This window comes from Pygoscelis adeliae, unplaced genomic scaffold, assembly GCF_000699105.1.
Source record: "Pygoscelis adeliae isolate BGI_AS28 unplaced genomic scaffold, ASM69910v1 Scaffold10, whole genome shotgun sequence".
NCBI classification, from domain to species: Eukaryota; Metazoa; Chordata; class Aves; order Sphenisciformes; family Spheniscidae; genus Pygoscelis; species Pygoscelis adeliae.
Window position 1 is genome coordinate 2,934,610 of NW_008824053.1, and position 7,117 is coordinate 2,941,726.

The window sequence follows — 7,117 nt, forward strand, 5'->3', positions numbered from 1 at the left end:
TCCGAGCTGCGTTCCTCACAGCCTTAGGGTCTGCGGCGGTAACGCTGCGATCCACATGTTCGCATTGCTACCGACGTCTTATCGCCAGGCGTTACATCAGCGTTTGGATGCTGTATTCCGGCGCGGCCTGCGGCTGCCCTTCGGCAATGAACGAAAGGCGTAACCTCCAGGTTACCACAGCGTAATTACCTCCTGGGACCACAGGTCACCACCACAGTGGCTGGGGGGGCCCATGAATTCGGAGGGAGGGATGTATTTTGTTGTTGTTGTTGTTCTTGGACGGCCCGCCTTCATCCCAGTTACCCGTAATACAGCTTTGAGGCCTTAAAAAGTGAATCACGTAGCGTTGGTTATCTCCCCGCAGTACCTGTGACTCGGTAGCATTTCCTCCTTTCACGCTCGGGTGCCGGGCTATTGGTCACAGCGTATTTTAACTTTCCAGCGGCCATCAGTAGGGATGAAACAGGAGGCAGAGCCATTGCCACAGAGACTCTGGATACCGGAATAAAATTAGGATCATGAGAAGAGAAGGGAAACTATTACTGTTACCCAAGCGCTGCTGAATTAGCCAGACGGAGCTAAAAATAGACTGGAAATGTCTATATTATAGCCGAAAGAGTATGACTTCATATTACTTAAGCTGAAATGGCATTTCGCTGCATGAAATCTTAGGCATACAAACAGTATGTACTTATCTGCAATACATTGTGTCTGTGTGTATATATGCCTTCTATACTGGACATTTCATATATAAGTCTAGACAGATGCTAATTATTGCTCAGGGTTAAGTTTCTGTTTCTAAACAAGTCGTGTGAGACTGATAAAAGGCTGCCTGTCTCCAAAGCTATCTCCAAACACTTTTGTCTATAGCAGACATAGCTTAAGGCCTAGCTGGGGAAGAGGAATGCTGTTAGAGGTACTGACGGATGCACCCCTAAGATCCCTAGCAAGAACCCTCTGTACTCCTGGGTTTTTTGCAGCTGCGTTATGGGGGCACAAAGAGCGGCGGGCGGGAGGTCCTAGGAGCCCCTGCCCAATGCATGAGACTATTTACCTGCCTTTCAACCGCAAGACTTGTAGATCTGCTCCTCTTTCAAGGCCTGGTCTACTCACAGGCACACAGAAAATCTGTGCTCTTCTCCGCGTTCAGATAGCCACTTTGGGATACAACTCATCCGTGCCGTGTCTTTACACACCGACACGCGCTTTCACTGCCGTCAGCACCAACCCGGCTGTGTATCTGGACAAGATCAAGGGAGGGTAAGGTGACGTCAAACCCAAATCACACAAGGGCCTTAACTGCACCAGAGGCGAGGTACCGAGGTGATTTTCCTACTGCAAGGACACAGCCTCGAAACCTGCCCCCCAGGACGACGGGAATCCCTTGGGATTTCTCTGTCGCAGGGGACCCAGGCAGGTGCGTTACCTTGCCCCTTGGCTGGTAAGCTACAGTCTGCATCGCCTGAGAGTTCCTGTCCTACGGGGTTTCATCACGTTTCGGGCTTCCCATTGTTTTCATTTCAGTGAAAAATGCATTGGCTTCTAAGTGAATTCCTCGCTAGAAGCACATTTCTGTAGCACAGCCATATTTTGAGGGGGTGAATACAGGCACTCCTCTGCTCTTCATTGCTCTGAAGACAGTAGCTCCCCGGCTCCTCGCTCTTGCAGGACGTGGCTCACTGTCACGTCTGGAAGCTGGATGGGGAAACAACCAGAATATTGGCTCTGTTTGGAAATGGCTCCTCATCTCTCTGCCTGTCTGCTCCGAGCTGTGAGCGGAGCGTGCCAGAGCCCAAACGGGCCCTGTGGTCCAGCGTGGTGTGTATGCAAATCCTTCTCCTGGCTGGTGTGCAATAATTACCTGTGATTATTGCACAGTTCAGCTCATGAGTCAGCCTGGCGTGCTCGCTGCCTCTGAAACATCGCTTCACCCTGCACACCTTTCCTGACCTTGCACATCCTGTTTCTTTACAGACGCCAGTGCCTTCCGTCAGCTTTACGCATTCATCACACCACTTGCTCATTACTGCACACCCCAAATCAAAATTAAGGTCACCTCACGCATTTTCAAAGCCCTCAGCTGTCTCAAGGCAAGCTATCTCAATGACTCCCTCCATCCTGCTAACCCTCGGCAGGCAGCCACCACCACTGGCCCGAGCTCTGCTTCTTTCGAGCCAAGCCCCCGAGCCCGTCTCACAGCACGCGCTGAGCTGCTCACCCGGCCACTCCGCAGCGACGACGGCGAGCAAAAGTCTCGCCACTTATAAAGAACTTAATATATATCCCAGCTTTCCCTGACCCGGCTTTCCCACAGGGATGCCCATGACATCAGCCAGCTGATCCTTTAAAAAAGGCAAAAAACAGGGATGTGACTCTAGCAGTCCATCCACGAGGTTGGTTTTCTCCCTCCTCTCCTCGGCAGGTCTGCCCCCCGCCCAGCCTCCCTCCTGAAGAGCGGCCTGGAGGCATTTAACATCGCTGGTACGGTGTGAGCAACCCGCCAGTTATTACACTGTACCTTTTGTTTGCGTAATTAGTTGTATGTAGTGCTTACCAACAGGCCAAGCTGAGTGGCAGGGACTCTGTCTAGATCAAGGCTGGCTGACACTGGAGATTAGCAGGGGAGCTTGATCATTGCTGCAGTGCAGCTAGGACATGGCCCAAGGTTGCAGGCAGCTACAGGGAGGGGATTTGCATGGTGACACTGCTCTGAGCAGCCCGTGTCGCGTCTTCCATGGTTGCTGCAAGGAGTAAGGATGAACAGCACCCAGTGAGCCCAGCCTTTGGTTTCCATCACAGGATACAGCCTGATTTTGAGGCGCAAATCCCTCCTTTGCGCTTGACTTGTTAAATACGTGTGTTGCAAGGGGGGGCTGCCTCCCTACTGGGAGGGCTTTAACTCATTTGTGACTCTTTTTAGAGCCATGAACACTGCACTGCCACTCAGGGTAGCTTATTAACCGTCTGCAGTCAGTGCCCACACCAGCCGTGTGTGGCAGGGCAAGAGACCCACGTCGGCTACCTCCTCTGGCCCAGCCACCCAGGGGACTTTGCACACCTCCGCCTGCCCTGGCTGCTTGGTAGCTCAGTTGAGGCCTTCGATATTTTCTGTCCTCGCTGCTTACTAGACTGGGCTGTAGTAATCCAGAGTTTGCTGCGCACGTGACAAAAGAAGAAGAAACCAAGAAAGAAGGTTTCCTTCTTCATTTCATTTGTTAATTGAAAAATATCACTTCGATGCAGTAACAGCGCATGTAGAATAAACATAAGCCGGCAGTAACAGAGTGGTGAAGCTACTCTGTCACTTCTGCTTTAGCCTGTCGGGTTCAAATGACTGTGTTGTCAAACGACTTCTTTATAGTATTTGCCAAAACATGTTTACAGAAAGGCTCAGGCACAAGTGTAATGTGGCGTGCCAAGGCCGTTGAGAGTGCTAATGCCAAGGACCGCAGCAGCCGGGTGGAGAAGACGCCGGCTGCGATAGCACAGGGAGAGGATGCTCCCGGAGGAAGGGACCAGGGCACACGCCGACCATTTGAGCATTTCTCCTGGCAGCCAGCTGAAAAGATGCAGAACTTATTTCCCAAACATGACTGCTATGAATTTGGTAAGAGCTTGCAAGTTTTAGTGTTTACAGATGGCTTAATTTGGCAGTCATAATCATTATAGGAGCTACTAATCTAATGGGAGTTAAAGGCTGCCAGGAGAGAAGTATGACAATTAGAGCAACACCCCATTCCATGAGTGCTCATAACTTAGTACCATTACAAATGCCATAAGGTGCCCTGATGCATAAGCATCAGGTGTTTGGTTAATTGCAGTGCAGTTCAAGCGAGCACCGGCACCAAGGAATAAATGGACAGTGAAAATCACACCTTCCTCTGTCCCTCCCCACCCAGCTCCTCGGCCACATGGCTGGCATGACAGCAGGCCTGATTTCTTTCAATCCATGGGAAGGAAGCAACACGTGAAATCTAAGCCGTGGCCAAACAGCACACAGCTGAAGAGCCTGCCACGTGAAGACATATTCATGGTGTGCGTTCAAAGCTCTTCTTTCTTCCACATGTTCAAAAAAAGCGTATCATCTGTGTCACCAAGGGCGTAGTCACAGGTACTAAGCCCACTACTTCTCACCAGCTGAGCTGCAAGAAGAGGCAAGGAAAGATGCCCAAACTCACCTGCATTGCCTGGCATTTGCTCATGATGCACATGTGTACAGTTGCGGAGAATCAGGGGACGTGCAGGACCTGCTGTCCTCTAACAACTCCCGTGTGTGTGTAAAGCCCAAGAAGCACCAGCGCGCGCACACACGCAAACCACCCCATTCCATGTTGTTTACTGTTCTCCAGCTAGTACACTGTCTGCCTGTTTTCCTTTTCCAGAGGCGCTGCACTGCTGGATATATTCTTTGGACCCATTTTGAAAGCAGCTTCAGAAATCCTGTTATAAGGACGTTGTGTTTTCTTTTGACAGTAGTCTGGTGGTTATCTATTATTCCCTCTCTTAAAATCCCACCTACAAGGTCTGCTGCAGAACCTCCTGCTGCCACGGGAAAGGCTGACTGCCAGGGCACTTAGTAAAGTGGTTGAAAGCTGGGCAAAATACTGCTGCTGGGACGATGCTGACATGCTGGACTGGGACGTTTTCAGGGGACTGTACCTGCTGGGGCAAACCCCACTTTTGCTGAAGAAGCTTTCTCAGGTCCAAGGTGGGGGTTGTTGGCAGGAAGAAAAACATAGTCTGCATTTCTCTCAGTAAGTGTCCTGAGAACATCCATTAAGGACGGAGAGGAGTCAAATTCAAGTTGAGGGCAATGTATCTCGCTGCAATGAAGAGCTGGTTCCTCTTTGGGGGGTGCGGGTGGGGTGGGGGCGGGGAGAGTGTTGTCTTTTAGTGCCTTTCCTTTTCTGTACCAGGAAGAATCATAGTTCAGTTTGGGCTCAGAAGTAACCTAAGAAGTGGGAGATCTCACTGTCGTCTCTGCACCAATTAATAGTTAATTAGTGGTAAGAGGAAGAGCTCCAATAGTCTCTTATGTGCATGAAATACAGCATTTGGGCGAGTCTCGCCAGAGAGTTAATATCAGCGAACACATTTATTTTGAACAGACATTAAGTCAGGACTCCTCACTCCAACAAAGCACAGTGTAGCAGAAAAGGCTTCATTTCTCTCGCTTTTGCCAGAAGATGCTTCCATCAGCAAGAGGGGAAAACAAATCTTAACCAGAGACTTCAGCATAATAGCGGCAGTAACAAACAAGCTCCATTATTAAACTAACTCTTGGTAAGAGCCAGATGATTTCTGCAGACAATTTTGCATGCAACTGCTAGATGTAATTTGCAGAGTGAGTGCCAAATTGCCATACTAATTATTTCTGGGCTGATGTCCCCTCTGTGACATAGTGGCATTTGGAGAATGGGGACTAACCAACAAGTGAAGTGCTGAAGTGGGAGATCTGTAATAGGGTTTCTGAGAAAGAGAAATACAGCAAATACCAATCTTCCTCTTCATATGCTCACTCTCAATTTGCACTGAGACAATTTAATACGCAGAACCGTTCTACCTAGTTCGTCTATATTTTTGGCACCATTCAAGCAAACGATGCCCACCCGTCCCTGGGCAGAGCGCGGGTACGGCTGAGCGGGGCCCCGCGCCCCGGGCGATGCTGGGAGCCGGGGGGTGACCCTGGCGAGGCCTCGCCGGCCCTGAAAATCTCCGGGATGAATTTGTGTCCCTCGCTACACGTCTGGCATGTGACTCATGCACACACGCTGCGGGACTCGGAGAATTGCTTAATTCTCCGATCGGTAACATGCTGGGGAGGTGGGGGAGGGCTGGCAAGAAGCTCACTTAATCTGAGTCTGCCAGCAGTTTTGTACCTGCTTTTATGCCTGCTCTCTCGCTAGCAGTTTGCTCTGAGTCAGTTTTTCAAATCGGATGCTTCTACACACTGCATAATATGAGATGGAAAAGAAAAGCCTTTCTGGAGTACTGTGAGGTTTTTGCTTTCCGTTCTTTTTCTCTGTCTTGTTTTCCTTTTTTGTTGTTGCTGCAGTACTTTATCAAGTTTAAGCAGCATAATTTTAGTCTGGCACTACAGACATAGCTTAGTGAAAAGCAACGGGAAAAGAAAGGAGTAGGTTGGCTTCAGAGACTTTTAGGTCATATTTTCTTCTGTTAAAAACAGAATTCAAATGTCTTAAAAAGACTAATTACTGAAAGTAGAATAACCATTTAATATTTGATTGAAAAAAATTTACCAAATGGATTTAGATTTTGAATAATCAAAAAGTTGATGGATGACAGTGAGACTTGGCCAAGGAAATAAAGGGTCCAAAACCAGCAAGTGGCAGTGGCAGGAATATAAATTACGTTTGCTAAAATGTCGATAATTCTCCATTCACCTTGTGTTCGACATTACTGTGGCAGGGACTTCAGGCTAAGGGAGACATATTCCCGATGGGGTCTACTGGGACAGACTGGATGGATAACACTGAGTTGGCATGAAACCACCACCACATCAGTTCTTCATTGCAACAGCACTACACAGACAGATTTTAATTTAGTTTACACCGCCATAAGACCACAGAGATCTAACGGCTGGTTTAAGCATATGAGAGGTCAGAATCGGTGATTTAAATTGTATCAGCAAATACAAGCTCGTCTGAGGCTAGATCTGCATAGTGTGTGTCCAGCTCTCGCCCACCTCGCCCCAGCAGTGCGGTGCCTCCAGTGGGAATACCCCAGGTCTCCCCCACGGAAGCGTAGGCCCTCTCTCCTAAATTCCTGTTTGGGTTTATGCCTTTCGGTGCTGTTTTCTATGGGAGGCCCTTCTAGAGGAGCTGTATGCAAGGTGCTAAGAAAATAATGTGGAAACACAGGACTGTTTCTCTACAGCCAAGGACTTCACTCTGCTACCAGGTGGCTTTTTCTTTTTTTTTTTTTTTCCTCTGTGCATTTTTACTTACACTCATCGTCAACTTAATCCATCCCAGATAAAAAGTCTGCTTGTTTGAGGACAGCACAGACACGTGCTATCAGGTCTCTTGTTCCAGTTACATTAATTTAAGGCTGCATCAATTCCCTACCTCACCCCCCCATAACATCTATCGCATGT